The sequence below is a fragment of the Falco biarmicus genome, chromosome 8 (genome assembly GCF_023638135.1).
Source record: "Falco biarmicus isolate bFalBia1 chromosome 8, bFalBia1.pri, whole genome shotgun sequence".
NCBI lineage: Eukaryota > Metazoa > Chordata > Aves > Falconiformes > Falconidae > Falco > Falco biarmicus.
The window spans coordinates 36264934-36282708 of record NC_079295.1 but is presented as its reverse complement, the minus strand read 5'-3'; the positions used below and the strand labels follow the sequence as shown (position 1 = coordinate 36282708).

The following is a 17775-nucleotide window of genomic DNA, read 5'->3' as shown; positions in this document are numbered from 1 at the left end:
GAAGTCCCTCTCCAGCTTTCTTGTTTGCTCCTGTTAGGTACTGGGAAGCCGCTGTAAGGTCTCCCCGGAGCCTGCTCTTCTCCAGGCTGAACAGCCCCAACTCTCTCAGCCTGTCTTCATGGGACAGGTCCTCCAGCTCTCTTTTTCTGGTCTGTTTTATAAATGCTGCTTTTCATGGATATCATTTTATGTAAAAGCTTCTGACATGCATAAGACTTAAAAATAGAAACCTAGTTTTAGGGCTTTGTCTACATGGAGAAGTTACTGCACAATTAGCGGTAAATCACTGTAAGATAGCTACTCTGCACCAATTCTCCGTGTAGATATTTCTAATGCTCTCTACATGGTAAGATTGCACAGAGTGACAGCTGTACTGTCCCATCTTATTTTGCAGCAGAACTTTCATGGAGACTAGTTCAAAGACTGTATAGCTCGATAAAATTACTCTAATTCTAAACCACACTAAGGTGTAACGCTCACCCTCCAGTGGGAGAGAGAAAAGTCTTTTATAGTAGATACTTTTTTAATACAGTGGAATACCTAGGTTTTCTACAGAATAAGAATGACTATCGTTACTAATGTTGATATTGGTTTAGGTAGTTGTAGTTAGATTATATCATGAAAGCACACATCACCATTACAGTTCTGGCTGAAATCCTGATATTTTGAAATCCTTAGAGTGGCAGAAAGTCCTAGGTATTAATTGGGCCTCATTACAGAAACAAAAAAGATCTTGATATTTCCTAAGGCTGCATAACAATAATTTCCATCTGTTTAAAGGCATGTGCCAAAGTTAGAGCACTGTAGAAATTATTCATGTCCAAGCTTCTGGGATGTTTGGAAGTGGTCTGAAGGGAAGTTATTGATACTGTGGACAATAAGCAGAATGGGCTTTATTTAAAATTCTTAAACTTTGTCCATTTACCTATCTCATCATTTAAACAATACTAACTAGTAATACCCACTCAGAGAGTAAGATGCACTTCTACATGCTGGGAACTGCTGTAGCTGTAATGTTGGAGGGATAAGGAAGCAGCAGCTGGGCAGGGGAGATGTCGGAGAAGCTGTTCCAGGTGTCTGCAATGGCTGACCTGTTGGCCAATACACGAGACTCGATCCAAGTCGTTCAACAAACCAACCTAGAACATAAAGTAGAGCAAGAATAGTTATGTTACAACTGTACAGGCTTTGTACTTCCACGATGCACCAAATATGTTCAGCAAGTCGTTCTGACTAGGGACAGGTAATCCCTTTTATTAATAGGTGAGCATATTTCATTAATATCCATGGATGTTAAGCGTATGGCAGTCAACCTTTGGAAGCAGGTTGGAGTTGCTCATCTGAATTGCTAAGGTTGTATTTGAAATCAAGGGAACACGGAGCAGGCACTAGCAGTGCTGGTCAGTATGCACTTAAGTTTCTTGATATTTAGCAGGTATAATAAGGCAGTTAACTGGCCTGAGCCCTAGCCCTTCATTTGATCAAAAAGCAGGGGTGAGTCTTGCTTCGTGTTATCACAGACCGTTTCAAAGCTGGTGCTCAACCTCAGGGCTACTTCTGTTCTTCCAGCTAAGAATGATGTTTCAAGATGGATCAAGTGAGCTCGCACCATGACTAGGAAAGCTTTTGCAGGTTGCGACTTACACTGTGAAGATAAAGCATTTTCTTTATCTTTCTGAAAGCATAATGGACACTTGATAATTCTGGCAGTTGTACAGCAGGGTCTGAGCTGGCTCTGAACCTGCTCGCTGCACTGGGGCAGGACTGTAACCATGCTCACATAGAGCTCTGCTGAGGGGATTTCCCGTGTTGTGCTCCATGCAGGGGAGCTAATGTGGCCAAGTTGCTTCCCAGAACCAAAGTAAACTTAATCAAAATGACTTCAAACATCTCTGCAAGTCATTGCACTGCACTGTGTGAATATCACCCAACGCCAGTCTTCTGCACTTGGTGCACTTTCTATAGTGGCATATGTTGGCACAAAGGGAATGGAAAATGCAGCTACATTAACTTGCTGGTATGCTACAGGACTTTACCATTTTTAATTCCAGATGAATAAAAATTTATCACAGATCTACTGTTGGCTGTTAGTCATGTTTGTGTTTATACTAACATCACTGAGCAAAATTAGGATTGTGGGGTTAAAGTAAACAGTGAATAACATATGAAGGGACCTGTTGAAGGATTTGAGAAAACTTCCATGCAAAATATGACTAAAAGTTGGACAGTTATTTTATTTAGATCTAATTAACATGGAAGTCAGCAGCATCTCATTGCATTTCTCTGTTGTGGTGGTTTCTTTTAACCATGGATTCCCATTAAAACAACTCTTTGACAACAAAATTATTCAGTCCTTTTATTTTAATGTGTGGCATTAAGTAAGCTGGGTGGCAAATTGTCTTCTCAAACAGATTGACTTCTTTTACCTGTGGGGAAAGGAACAGCTGAACAGCTAGGAGGGAAATCTGCCAGTTCAGAAAATTTATTGTAACTTACATAGCAGAGATGGAATTGTTTGGTTTTGAATGCTAGTTTGCTTTTGATGCTTTTAATCTAACTGAAGTCTTTATCATACCATTTGAAATTATCCTCAGGGGTTGAGGCTATCACTGAAACTTGGAAAAGTAATTGATACTTATTCTGTGGTGTTCACTGTGTTTATATGATTACAAGATGAGTTTTTCCTCTCTTTATAGCACGCAATAAAATCTTCAGTACTGTAGTAGAGAAGACAGTGTGATAAACCAGAACAGCCTTCGTTTGATATACCTGCCCTTTTCTATCCAGACAAACAGAATGGAAGGGGTTTTTTTCTTGGAGGAAGACTAAGAAACCTTTCTCCTCACAAAAATAATTTCAAGCTGTTTCATCATCCTTTTTGCAAAGATGCACTGTGGTCTTCTTCCCTGGAATGTGTCTAGCTAGCTGTTATGAGTTGTTATATTTCACAGATTTAAAGTAATCATAGCATATTGTTGAAATCCTGGTGTGTGTACATTTTATTACTGCTTTCTACAGCCCGGGATTTTTCAAGAGGACAGCAGAGAGAGTCCTGAGGACTTGCATTGAGGTACTTCTAGGTAAGACCATGGTATTTTGCAGGGCTCTGTTGACAGCATTGAGAGCAGTAATTCCTAGACTTTAATTTGTTGGTGGCTCCCCTTGGGCTTTAAGCAATCGGCTTACCCCCTGAGTATTTTACCTGTGATATGGATCAACTTTACGTGGATCTTAGGGGTGTTAATGGTCCAGAATACTGTCAGTGCATTTCAGATAGACTTGTTGATAATAGTCACTCAGTGAAATGGGATGCTTTTATCAATTTATATGGTATGTCACAATATGGAATTATACGGTATTAAAATGAGGCATGTTGCAGTTCTTATTTGATAAGTCATATGCTGGTAGTGGTTCCTTCCTTTCCTGCTTTGAAGATGGAATTGAAAGACCCAAAGAGAACTTTAAATGATACTAATATATCTCAAACAGTGTTAGGACTGTTGTTTTCTTACAGCCTTTGGGAAAGCATGGTGCTGAGTGCCAGTTTTGGTCTCTCTGGCTGCACGTGACCTGGTATGGTTGGGACCCATGGTGACACTGATGCATTGTTTTCACAGGTGTCATTCTGGCCAGAGCTACTTGTGGGTACTGATTAACTGGGAGGGTGTGTGCTTTGGCAGGTAGAGTGGGTGACAGGACTGATGAGGTTGTTACTGGGTCCTCATCAAGGGATCGATGAAATACATGAAGGTAGATAGCGGGGAAGGTTTGTTCCCTCCTCAAGATCTCTCTGTGGCAGGAGCAGGAATTGGCCTGTTTGTAGCCAATTGAAGGTAGCAATAACAGTAGTTGCACCCCACAAGAGCTTCATACGGCAAGCACAAGAACAACTAAGAGTAAAAGCCTGGCAAAGGAGAACATAGCCTGCCCAAGTCAGTTCATTATTTATTTTTCCTCTGCAAGGAGCAACACACAGGGAAGAAGAAGGAAGGTTATCACAGAGAGACACAGATTATCATTTGGAGTGCAAAGGTGGAGATGGGCTTACATATGGCTGAGAGGTAGATGGCAGCTTTTGATCTTTGTGGTATCCCTGTGAGATCTCCTTTTTAATAGTGTTAATCACATTTGGTGTTAGGAGTGCCGTGTGCTCATTTGTTTGGGGGAACTACTTGGAACTGTTTGTTATATTGTGGATTTGCATAATACGTTTACAGGCAATTTAAATAAAATTTAATTCTGATTTATGTAATCTTCTCTGAATAATTTTTTCTCTTAATAAGTTGATGTGCTGTTACCTCTGTGCCGCATAGCACAAGACTAAAGCTTCCAGCCAGATTCCTATCTCCATCTGGTGTGTGCACATGGGAGGACAGTTTATAAAGCCATCTGAAATAAAAAAAAAATATGTATTTCTTATTTGCTCTTTTTGATCTGATTACCATCTCCTGTAACAAAGCAGGAGCTGTGAAATCCTGTGACTGAAGGATGAAGAAAGTCATTCTAAGTGCTTGCTCTCGCTTTGGGAAGATGACCCTTCGTTTGGTGTGTAAAGGTGTCGGGACAGACCAGGACAAGGTTAAGTGAGTCAAAAGTGCAGGGCTGTATATCTGGCAGTCTCTGGGCAAGAATCTCTGCTCTGACATGTACAAAAATGTAAGCGATTACTCCAATCCAACGGCCAGTTCATTGATTAAAAGGGCAAATGGGCTTTCATCCAGGAGTGCAGCAGAAAACAAACAGCTAGGCTAAAAAGCAAGACTATTTAACCATCTGAAAGAGCATGGAGCCATCACAGCTGCTGCAGAACCTGTCACAACTTGGCTGCCAAGAAGCCAGATGCTTGCATCAGAGGAATGCGTGTTTCACAAGCTGATACCTCTGCTTTCTGACATACAGCGACATGTCCGAGAAGGCAGGAGCAGAGTGCAAATTAGTCAGCCTCCCCATTAGGTATCAACCTTGCTGGAACACTGACACCTGTAGAAATACACATTTTCATCAGAAATAGATTATGTAAATAACCTTCTCCTCTTAATAGAGACTGCTTTCAATAACCAGCAGGGGACCACTGTCCATATGTGAACTTAAACACTGCGTAAGTGATTTAATGATTGGATCCACTGGAATCTACATTTGCAGAGGCTTACCCATCTGATTAAGGATATACAAAAGCCCTTGAATGCACATTGGCTTTGGGCCTGCTCCAGAATCCACTAATGCCATTGATTTCAATTAACTCTGGATAAGGTCACTGGTGGCTGAATCAATTGCTTGATTCCAGAAACAACAGGAAAGGCAAAGAAAGAATAATGGCTTAACTCATGGAATTAATGAGACCCAGTCCTATATACTTATATTTAGTAATCACATGTAAAACATTTCTAACTTCTCATGTAAGTCAAAAATCCAGCTTCTGCCTACCTTTTCCAGTTTCAAGTGGCAACACTCAAAACAGACCTTGTATGATTTGCTTAACACCATATTTTACAATGAGGCAATTCATAGTGAAAGCCAGTGTCCTTTAAAGACACCTCATCATTTTTTTCCAATGAATGCTTTTCATAGAATTCTACTGAAGCAAAAATTATGGAACTGAAAAAGATTTAGGAGTTGATTGCAAATGGCTGGAAAAATCATATATGCTCATTGTAGCTCTCAGCTCATCTGAAAAGGTTAGATAAAACATTTCATTTTAGCCATTCTTTTTCTTATGTGTCAGAATAGGGTGTCAAGGCTTTGTCCTGACACTTAAGGACAGGATTTCCCATAGTGTAGGAGGTGAGTTAGAGTAAATGTTTCTAAATAAATGTCTTCCAGGAGGTAGAATATCATCTTTTTAGCTGCTGGAGTGACAGGTACCAGGCAGCATGCAGCTCATTACAGAAAGCGGTCCAGGAGCTCTTGGAGGGGGGACCGTGGCAGTGCCAGGCATCAAACACAACTGAAAAGGACAAACCAGACTGATAATATCCCATGACCCCATATGTAGCAGAATGGCCAATCAGAAGGCAGTTATTGTTGTTATATGTTATTTGCTGCTTTCTGTGAAGCTTAAATTCATAAATGTGACAGAGGAGAGAGCTATTGTTTGTTCCAGCCATAAAACCTGCCTTTGCTAAAGACCTTTCCCCTATTCTTGACATGCAGGGGAGGTAAAAAGCTTTGAAAAATCACCTGGTAAGGTTAAAAACCAAACTATCTTTGTGATCAAAAGCTTACCAGCCTGATCAAAACGCTTCAACTGAAGGCCCTTTTTGACAGGGAGTATCCGAGGAGATTCATACACCGCCCCCACACACTTCCTTTTATTCTCTCCACATATCTTTACTTGGTTTACTTGTTTATCCTCTCTGCCAGCTACCCCAGGCTCAGGAAAGTGTTTACTGTGCTAACTTGTGATGATCCCATATGCTTGTAGGTATGTGTTTTGTAAGACATGCTTAGCTGTGTTGGTAAAACTAAGAATAATAGTAAATTTCAAAGAGCATTTTGCTCTTCAGTACTCTGGTGTCATTCAAGAGAAATTTCTGTGATATTTTAGGAACGAGCTCAAGACTTCCAACCACGTGCAACTCCAAGGAGGGCAAATTCTGCAGCCTGAGATGTATTTTACTGGTTTTTAAATTTATCCTCCAGTGATCTGAGTATTTATGGTAGGATAAAAATATAACAGCTTAGGATTGTATTATATTATCTTATATTGCAATCTGTTGGGATTTCAATGTTCTGCAATTTAGTCCTCCTAGACTAAACTGCTCTTCAGTCTGTCAGCTTGTCTGTCCTTGCCCCATGTGTAGTATCAGAAGGTAAAACAAGATTTTTACGTGGCCCACAGGCTCATCTGAAGCTGTACTGAACCACACAGGACTTGCAGCACAGTTAGACATCCCTCAGGGGAAATACTCGTAGCTCTTACCATCTCCCTTTTAACTTGTCAGCCTGTGAGGCTGATCACCTTGTGCTGCAGCTTTATGGGTCTGTAATGAGACAGTTGATCTGGAGGCACTTGTGTCTGAGCCATCTTCTGCTCTTGTGCTGGTGAGAAGCAAACACACACCTTGGGCATGTGTGACTGCAGGAACTTCTGCAGTGCTTCAGGAAAAGCGTTGAGCAGTTTAAGTGACTTGATCCCACCCACTTATTGTATTTTCTGAGAAGATCAAACCTTTGTTTTGGCTTCTTCAGTGAGGGGGAACTTTCTAAGTTACTAATAAAGAAAAATCAAATGTGGACAGTGAACCTGAAGGTAGTATGGATTTTGTGTTAGTATGAGACACTGGGTCTTTAACAGATCCTGGCTATACTGCTATGGGTTAATTGACAAACTTTACTAATAGCTGTGTGTACTTAATCAGTTTGCTATGTCTCATCTTACCTGGTTGCCCATCAAAAATGAGGCAGTATGAAGCTGAATTATTTCCTCAGATGCATGACTCTGTTCAACCTACTGCATGTCAGTCTAGGTGCAGCTACTACAGCTCATCACTTCAACTTCTCTCTTTTCGCTCAACCTGTAGCTAGTCAAGGACTGAATTCTGTCGTGAATCTTGTTCTAACAAAAGCCATGGTATTTCTGCCAAAAATAAGCTGTATCTGCACAGCCAGTAGTTATATCTTATGATGACTTAGAATAGAAATCAGATGGATAAATGCACTGACAGGGTGAGCTAATGGCCACTCCCTTAATAAGGGCTGTAATTTGAAGAATGCAGAATCTGTTTGTCCACCCGCATGGGAATTCCTCTCTCGGGAAGAATAACTGGCTGGTTAAACCCACAAATCTCAATGCATGTTTTATTGCACATTTATTTTTAAAGATCAAGCAGTTCTGAAAAGGACTGAGATAGAACTTACCTGGAAGTCTCTGAAAAATTGCTTTCAGGCAATTAAGTCACTGCCTCTGCAGTGCTGCCTGCCCACAGAGGTGGGCAGTGTGTATGCTGTCCTTATCCTGCTCACCTAGGTGTGCTTGGCGTGGAAATGCGTTAATATGTAGAAAGTTTAGTAAGATCTAAAATTTGCGAAATACTACAAATTCTTCCTGGGAACAGGCTGCAGTTTTCCTTCAGGCTTGTGCTTTTTTATTTCATTAAACATTTGCCTGTTTTGATTAAATCAGTGGTTTCCTTGTTTTATTAATCTATGCACTCTTCCTTTCTTCTCCATGTGCATGTGTCTGCATTAGTGTCACAGGACAAGGCAGTTTTGTTATTGAGAGCTGGAGTGTAACTTGTGTTTTGCAATTTTATAAATACTTCTAACGGCAGGTGAAAAAAATAATTTTATCCTTGGTCTGAGAAAGCATACTGCAAAGCAGCATTTGGTTTAAACAAAATCTAATCCTTCTGCTGATCTTATGGATGGGCTTGTTCCTGCTGAGATGAACTGAAGCCCTATGGAGTCGTATATGCAAGGACACAGCCCTGTTCGCATTGGTTTAAATAGAGTAGCTGCTCTACGGCATTTGTGAAGCTGGTATTAAAGCTGTATGTTTTGAAATTCATGTTATTGCATATTATATGTTAGTCCTTATTACTCCCATAGCCCACTTCATCTTCAAAGTATTTTGAAGACTTCCTGGATCAGGCCAGCAAGCTCTTAATGAGCAAGATATAAAACCTTGCTGACTGCAATGGAAGAGAAACGCAGCCCTGTATATTTGAGCCAGAGCAGTAAATATAACTCGTAGTTGCGCAGCATGGTGTTCCTTGTGTGCTACAGGCTGATTAGCCACAGGAATAAATGTAGGGAGATTTATAACAGACATCCTTCAAAAGCACAAACTTAGGTTTTAGAGGCGGCAAGCGGCAGAGGTAATGATTGCTTATGTGAGAGGTTCTAGCTAGCTCAGTGGGACTATGTCAGCAGGGTATTGCTGCCACTCAGGGCAAACAACAAGAAAATCAGGTGCTCTGTCATTAGGGTCACACAAATTTTTTTAATGGTACCCTTGCAGGCAAAAGCAAGATTTCAGCTGGTGCTGTTGTTCAGGTATGTTATTGCATCTAGCTTGATTTACATCAGCTGAGGATCTGACCCAAGATTGATTTGCTCTCTGTAAATACAGGCAGGATTTGGGCTGATGCTCTTGTGTAGCAATTCAAAACAGAGTAAAAACTTGGCTTCAGCTCATCACTGAGCTCAGGTTTTGGTTGTTTTGTTGTTTGTGGAACGTGCAGTCTAGGGTGTTTCCCAATATTGAAGCTTTGTGTAGAAGCACGCACAGATAACAGAGCTTAGTCTGTCACAAACCTTGGTGGTATCCTTCCAGCGTTTTAAGTCCTGACTTGAAAGGACTGAATTCTGAGAAATCAAGGCACAGAATCCCAGCCCCTCTCATTCAGCAGGAACTCTCAGTGACAGAAGATAGATTCAGATTAGTAGCTGAACTAGCTGTCAAGTGCGTACCCCATGCCTCGCTGGGAACTCAGTGTGTGTTTCAGCTGCAAAGTGATAACTTAGTCTTGGACCTCCACCTCTGAGAAGGAAAGGTCAGTATTTGTGCCCTTAGTGCCTAGCAAATACCTATGTTTAATGCTGTTTCTTGCTTTCTCATATTTTCATCTTGGGAAAGTAAAAATGTTTTCTTCAAAACACATTGTAACTGAAGTTGAGCTGTCTTAAATCTTGCAAAGATCCTAGTCTACAATATGTAACTTTGACAATTAGGAGTGAGTTGAAACTTTCAGCTTACTAAAGTCCTCTGTTCTGTGCTTTAAAATCTGTGCAAATTTTCAGCCCTAGTTACATGTTTTAAAATAAACAAAAGAATTAGGAAAATTCAGGGGTAAATTCTGAAAAGGGCGCTGCTGGCATTGTTAATTTTCCTTTTTCTCCCTGTGCTCTTTCTGTGTTGAAGCTGTTCAAGTTCTTACTTTTCTGCTTTCCCTGCAAACAGTGTTTATTCATTCTAAGAAAACATCAGTTGGGTAAACAGAAGTATTTATATGTGTAGCACTGCAACTCCGACTAAGATGCAAATTGTGCTGCAGGGAAGATAGCTTGTGCTTTTCTTTCCCCTTTGCTTTTCTTTTTTGACAGTCGGTTAATAAAGACTCAACAATAAGCAGCTGCCTGTGATGTCATTTGGGACTTTGTCCACAGAGCTTGTATTTACAAGTACTGAGCAACTACATAGCAGCAGCAAACCCAACTATCAGCAAACTTTATGTCTGCTGTTAGTGGAGGACTTCAGTAGCGCTGTGGATGGTGTAGAAAGCTAACTCTGTTCTTCTAACCACAGACTTTTAAAGCTTGGTAAATAAACACTGGATAAACTCAAGAGAATTTCTGCACTGCAAAGACTTCTTACGCTTTTGAGTTCTCCAGGGCTGGCATGTTTTGACTGAACTGCTGCAAGTAAGACTTTTGCTGTTTTGGTGTTTTTATCATCTCTGTAATGCTTATTTTCTTTAGGAGTGTGTCAGCATTGCTATTTGTAGTTTTGCTTTAATTAAAAGAGCAGCAAGTATGTAGTTATTAGGAGTAATTACAAGCCATGCATCTGAGTATGGTTGAGCAGCAGAGTAAAGGACAAATGAAAACTTGATTCTGGCTTTTGTTTGCATGAGATTATGCTGAAGTGGCTCTCTTAATTTAAGTGATGAAATTCTAGGATTCTTAAAATCTCATGAGAACTGTCATTGCCTGAACAAAAAACAGTCTGTCTTAAGATTGTTCCTTTATCATTTCACAGTATTTATTTGAATATTCAAAATTACTTTGAATTTTTAATATGATTTCCTTATGGTTTTTAGTACAGTTGTCTTTAAAAATTGTTTTGCTGCTTATACAGGCATTGATTTAAAGCAAAAATTGACTTTTTTTTAATTTTTAGCCCCTGTTCAACTGCTGGAGGTATATAAATTTAAAAGAAACAATCATACAGTGCTTTGAAATCTGATGCCTTTTGGATAAAATGAGTTGTCAATTATGTGAGAAAGTAATTTTTGTTTTGTTTTGAGTGTTTGTTAGAAATCCAACAAATCCTGAAACATCAGAGCCGAAACACTAGTACACTGCTAACTGCTGTGAAAAAAACTGTTTCTATGCTGCCTGCTGTTTGTGGGACAGAACTATGTTTCTGACCACCGATTAACTAATTTTCAGGACAACTAGCTGCGATTGTCATGGAATTATTCCCTTTTTACAGAGGGGGAAACTGGCCCATAGATATGATTTATTAAAACTTAGTTTACTCACTTCAAAAGCTGGTAACAAACCCCAGGTCTCCTGCTTCTCATTTCAATCCTTCACCAGAAGCCCATTCTAAATCACTGCAATTTCAGTTGTAGTGGCTTTTCCAGGGTGTAACCTGATCACAGTACCGTGTATGAAGAACTCTTTTATTACTGTTTACCTCTATTTAATGATCTGTCTTTGTGGAGACAAAGCACATTTCTCAAGAACGAAAGCAGAAAACTATGGCAACTATATGAGGGTAAGTCAGTACAAATCAATCGTATAGGAATTGGAGGATTCCTCCTGAATTATTAGCACTATTGATTTTCGTTTGCTTTTCTTGCTGCTGGCTTTGTTTACAAGGCCTCTGGTCCTACACAGCAACAGATTTTCAGGGCTTCCTATTAAAGTTTGGGTGGCTACAACTGCAGATGCCCCTCTCAAGTGACACTGTTTCTACAGCAGTTCAAAACCTGTCTGTCTCCTCTTTTGATGTTATAATGTGGCTTGGCATGTCAATATATTGTGCAACTTAGGAGCCATTGTTCTGTCTTTGGAATTGAAGCATATTCTCCTGGGGGAAAACCCCAAACCCCATAAATTTAGCTATGTGCTGATGCCATGCAAATGGAAAAGGCTTTTGGGGTTTTAAATAGGTGCTTAAATAAGAGCGTAGTTTTATTCTTAAGTGTTCATCCTCCTTACTCAGCAATAGCAAAAATGAAAAGTTTGTGTCTTCTTTAAAAGACCTTTTTGTAGCTTGGAAGCTTCCACTGAGCATAAGAGTGAAGAACAGAGAATTGTGATAGAGCCTTTCCCTGGGGAGAAGGAACGGGTTTAAGGTTAGATGGTTTGATCTCTATCATGCTGACTCCTGTGGGCCATTCTTTCCTTCCCTCTATCACCTTGTGGCCAATAATGATGATCTACTGCTGTGAACTGATAAGAGTATTTACAATTGGAAAGTCTTCAGGTATCCTGTTGGCAAATGCCTACAAAATCTTCAAGATAATTAGAACAAAACCAGATTAAAAAAAAAATAAATGCTCAGGTGCCACTTGTCTTTCTCACTTAAATTAATTTTAAGTGCAAGTCCTAATTGTACAAATGTGAATTTTACTGCTTTTTAAGAAAACTTCATGCACTTCTCTGCTATTGTTCTTGTGCCTGAGTTGTGTTTAAGTGTTTAGAGGCTTAGATTTAAACAAGTAGAAATCCTGCCTCAGTAAACGTAAAGTGGTAGGGTACAATTCCAGTTCCACTTCAGTCAAGAGGAAATCTTCAGCTAATTACCTTAAGAGCAGAAGCAGACTCTCAAAACCTGATGAGCCCAGAGGCATTTGATTTTCATTCTCCTCTCTTACATTTCCCTTCTCACATTTACATTTTCTTTCTTGTATTCCAGTGTAGCAAATTAGGACATAGAGTGAGCTCACTTTTCAGCAGAGGGATCCCCTGGCTGAATTTTCCCTGGGTCTGAGAAATCTGCCCAAGGATACCGCACATAATCCGATAACATTCTGGGATGGCATTAAAGGGGACAATTGCCAACAGAATGTCAATTCTTTGGGCTTTCTCGCCATCTGAAAAGAAATGGAATAAGTGCAGACTCCAGCCTGTCTTCGTCTGACAAGTGGGACTGAGGTTGGGATAAAAGCCACAGAACAAAGGTGCCAAAGGGAAGCACAGTTGGCTGAGGAGCTTAGCACAGCACAGCCAGGGCCAAATGTGGCACCATGCTCTGCAGCTCCTGTGTGCTTCTGCACGTGTTCAGCTCTTGGCAGGATTGGAGTTATGCTTACAAAAAATCCGTGCCAAAGCTGCCAGAACACCTTCAGAAGTTGTAACGTCTAGTATGCCGTTTTATTACTAAAGCAGGATAAATGTACAATGTAAATAGAACATGAACCATTAACACTTGTAATACTCTGTTCTGTACTGTCTAGTGATACCACTCATGGAGCATGCAGAAACCTGAATTACATTAGGTATTCCCTGATGGTTACATAAATTAGTCATGATGTTTCAAGGATGAAAAGTTAGGTACCTATTGTGTGAAAAATACTTGGAAATCTTATACGATTCCATTGACTGCCATTCAGGTGAATCAGATAAACGTGGTTTGTACAGCAGCAGTGCCTTTTGGAAACTGACAGTAACGTTGTCTATGGACTATGAATGATGCAGACCCTGAAAAGCAGGTTGGATTATAAAGCAGTGGATAAAAATTATGTTGCTGAAATATGGTCTATTAGTATTGACACACAGCAAGAACAAATGCTACTGTTAAACTGCATGTTTGATAAGCTTTCCACAGGACAACACTATTTGTTTTCCAGACCTAAACTAGCCTCAGATAGTGTGTGCACACAATAAGCCTGTGCAGAATCAAATACATGTCACAAATTATTTTCTTTGACAGTGCTAATTGATTATTATAATTCATTGTTATCTAAATTGTTAAATTCAACAGTTTACCGCATCCTTTTGTTTCTTTGTTGCTCAGACTTAATACAAATAGGAAGAGTTAATTACTGCATGCAACAACAGAGGCGAATTTCATTGTCTGTTTCCCTTTGATTGAAGCTGTGTTGAAGCACCACCATGGATTTTCAGTAATGGTGGAGAAAAGAAGGAAGCAGGAATTCTTTTGCAGTAAAGTTGCTTTTTGGTGGTAGTTAATATTTGTATTTTGAATGGTATTCTTTTTGCAGCTGGATTATATCGTGCTTGCTTTGCCTATGCTAAGTATTACCTAATTGTACAAACTGAAATCATATGTGTGCATTCATTCTGTTCAGAATCAGTGGCACTCCTTGAGGAACACAGCACAATCTGACATGAGTAAAAGGGTTGCATTTGCTTCTAAAATTACTTAACTCCACTAGAAAGGAGCACTTGGCTTTTTTTTTTTTTTTTTTTTTTTTTTTCCCAGTGCTCTGGTGATGGCCAGAGCTGCATCTGCTGGGTAAAATGAAGTAGTGCTCTCAGCAAGGGAACTCTAGGTAGATTAAGTGATGGCTTAATTTATGCAAATTTCTAAAGCTCTGATCTACGCTGTTGTCTTCTAAGATTTGGTGTAACTTTGCTATAAAATGCTGCTCTGAAGTGATCTGGCAAAATGGTTCATAGTGATAAGATTTTGGGGGGTTATTTTGCCAGTAGAGGGCCGTGTTAAACTGGATAAAACAACTCCCTCATGGTCTCACATTTTCAGTGAGTAGCAGCTTAAAGCATATGGTTGTTTTCAAGGACAAAATGAGTAAATAATTGCATTTTTTAGAAGGTACTGAATGATTAATTATTTAAAATCAGAGTCACATTGCTTTTACAGTACAACACAGTTCTGTGTTGGTCTAATTAGACTGATTTCTGGTCTTTAAAATACATCATACCTACCTGTTTATTCTAAGCTGTTCAAGGTTGATAGATTCAGCCGTAATAAGTCATTAAGCTGACGTGATATACAGCAGCAGCATGTGCTTTTGCTATAATGACACGAATGAGAAAAGAATTGTTTTTTCAGAGGTACGGTCCCATTTGTTTTTGATGTGGCCTCTAAACTAGCAGTCATTATTCAGGCCCTAGTGCTGCAGGAGTTGACCTTTGGCAAAATATTTTGTTATCCTCAATCTTTTATACAGGCCTTTTGTGAACTCTGCACAGCTCTCATTTTGCTGATTGCATTTAAAGTCATTTATTGCACAGTGTTTGCCCTTCTAGCAGATGTTAAAGGATTCCCTGCCTCCCCCTTAAAGGCTACTCCTCTGCAGCATCTAATTATAACCTACACAAAAGATTAACAGATGTTATAATTGTCTTTACTCATTGATTAAATAGTTTCTGCATGATTTGCTCTCTCTTCCCCTCATTGCTGATTTGTGAGGTCTTTCTGGATGAGTCTCATGCATCTGCAATTTGTTAACAGTGGCTGTCTTCAGTTTTTAAGTTTTTGGGTTTGTGGTTCAGTTTGAGCAGGTTATAGATGTTCTTCTGGACAACGTGACAGAAACATGTTAAAAATGAGTGTGTGAATGCTTGCTTTGATTCCACACCTTCCTGGTTTTCCTCTTCCTTTTCACCACCGAGTCTGAAATGTATGTAAAAAGCAGACTGATTTAAATGCATATAAACTGGAGACTGGAGGGGTAAATGCTGAGATTTTCTTAGTAGTTTTCAGTTGCCACTTACAGAGGATGTTAGTGACTGAGGAAAAACAGTTTAAGAAGAATGTTCCTTGTAGGACAAAAATTCTAGTAGGACTTTCCTAGTAGGACCATTAGAAAACACTGTGTTTGCTTGGGGTTTTTTGTGTGGTTCTTTCCTCTTTTTCACCTTCTCACAAAATTAAAGTTACTCAATTCTTGGGCTAACCAACCTCTTCTGTGTTGTGTTCCCACACTGAGATGAGGGCTCTTTTCTGGGGTGGATGCATAGCCCTTCTCCTACAGCACAACAGCGCTAAGGCTGGCAATGGATGGCCTACAAATCTTTTCACGTTTTGAACTAGGTTGGACTAATATTTCTTTTCAAAGAGGTGAAACATCTTGCACATGTATTTTCACTACCAGGGATTCACTTGTACTTAATTTTCCTTCCCTGTTTCGATTCTATGTAACGTTTTCCTTACTTGTTTCATTGACGCAGATATGAGTCATTGTCGAGTTCATGAAGATTTCCATGATAGTCTCTGAACGTCCCACAATTCTACGAAGCTGCATCTGTCACAGGGCCTCAGCCTGAAGTGGGCTGCCTTGCTTAATTTAGAGTTAGTGTAAGAAGAAAGCAAAGTCAATGGAGAACATTTTCTCACACATTCTCTGCCAAAACCTCAGAATGGGTTAAGGAAGAGAAACAGATTAAAGGTTTGAGGCTTGAATTATGGACTTGGTTATTCAAAAGCCATAAAACATTGTGCTGGCCCCTCGTCCATCCCCCAAATCCTACTGAAATATAAAACTGTTGCCTTGATTCCTAGTCAGAGAAACCACCTTGTGTTGAGATCGGATATACTTTCTCCTATCAAACCCCTTTTTGTATTTTTGGGTACCAAAAATACTTGTTCTGTGTGGATGTCTGGGAACATTGACTCAATTTATGCAGATTCTTGGATATGTGGGACATCCTGAGTGATTCTGCTTTCTTGATACTGTCCGGATATATATTCTCTTCACAGTGAACACCATACATAGCGCTGGCTGTGAGATTTTGCAATATAACTTACAAGGCTCTAGGTTTTTATCAGTGTTTAAAAGTTTATCTTTTACTTATAATTCATGAGTTTTATTAGCCTGAATAATAGTCTCTGCAGCACACAAAAGCGTTTCTCTGGGGATTCAAAACTGCTCTAGAAACAGAGGTACTTTGTTTGTGGAATTAACAAAGAACACTGTATCCTCCTTGTTTTTAAATGACATCTCAGTGCTCCTGAATACTTTCCATTTATGAGCTGGGGGGAGCAGATTATAGGTTCGTAATAAGAAAATTCCAGGGTGCCAACTGTGCTTGCAAAGTGTATTTTAATTATAAAGACACCTGTCCACTATAAACTTGTAATATTTCATAGAGGTCACTGAACAGCCAGCTGATGGAAATTACTTTTATTCAATACCAACCTGGTCTGAGTTTGAAACATTGATGCAGAGATGAAAGGCTAAAATCCCAATTACCAATAGTCAGATCTATCCAATCCCCATGTCAAGCTGGTGGTAAAAGGCCCAGGTGCTTTTTGCCGTTACACATGAGAAACATTTAGAAATTACTAAAAGTTCAGCTAAATTGTTAAGGATTTTTAACATCTGCTGCTACCGAAGGAAAATATTAAAGTGAAACATGGTCTAACGCTTTAATAAACAGCTCTCTGTTATGTCACTGGCTGTTAAACCTAACATTTGAGATTAAGATCTTAAACTTTACTTTGAGGTTGCACAAGTAAATGAAAGACAGTACCAAATGAACTGAAGAGACAACAATAGCACGATCTCCAAATTCTGGGGTTGGCTATTCTCCTTGTCTCTCCGCTTGACAATCTGTAGACTTGTCTTGTATTTAATTATGTGCCTTTCCTAAAACTAGTAACTTCCTTCCCTTAAGCTGCAATTCTGTCATGGTGTTATTGATTGGGAATACATCACAATGTTCATAGGAAACTATTTCTGTCACTTATATTTACCAATCTTTAATCAAGTGAATTGCTTTTCTTCTCGATTACCACAAAAATCTTGTCACAAGAAAAAGCTTTAAACAAACATTGATAGGAATTTATCAACTAGATGATAGTTTTTGGCACGGCCCTGAAAGAGGAATGGTTCATAAGGTACAACACCATGGGCAGCATGACAATGCAGAGACAGGTATATACCACAAACCCTAGGTAATATTTTCCTTGCTCTTGGCAGGGAGGTGATCTTCCTGATGGGTTCTGTCTCCCTAGCAAAGCACTAAAGTCTCACTTTTAGCCACTGGCTATTGTCTGTTGTGGTAGCAGGTTATACTTTACCTTATTTCCCTCTACCTGACCTCCAGGCCTGGATCCTGTGTGTTACAGGGGAATTCTGAGCTTGGCTTCACAGTTAAAGAGTTTATAACTCC

The 17775-nt window shown here is 39.6% G+C and overlaps 1 long non-coding RNA gene across 1 annotated transcript in view; it reads left to right on the top strand.

The window, feature by feature from the left end:
- The first annotated feature begins 10170 nt into the window (after window positions 1-10170).
- Window positions 10171-17775, top strand: part of LOC130153772 (uncharacterized) — a 126553-nt gene continuing 118948 nt past the window's right edge. The window contains exon 1 of the long non-coding RNA XR_008823502.1: window positions 10171-10362. This is a non-coding gene — a long non-coding RNA (uncharacterized LOC130153772). The remainder of the gene's footprint in view (window positions 10363-17775) is intronic.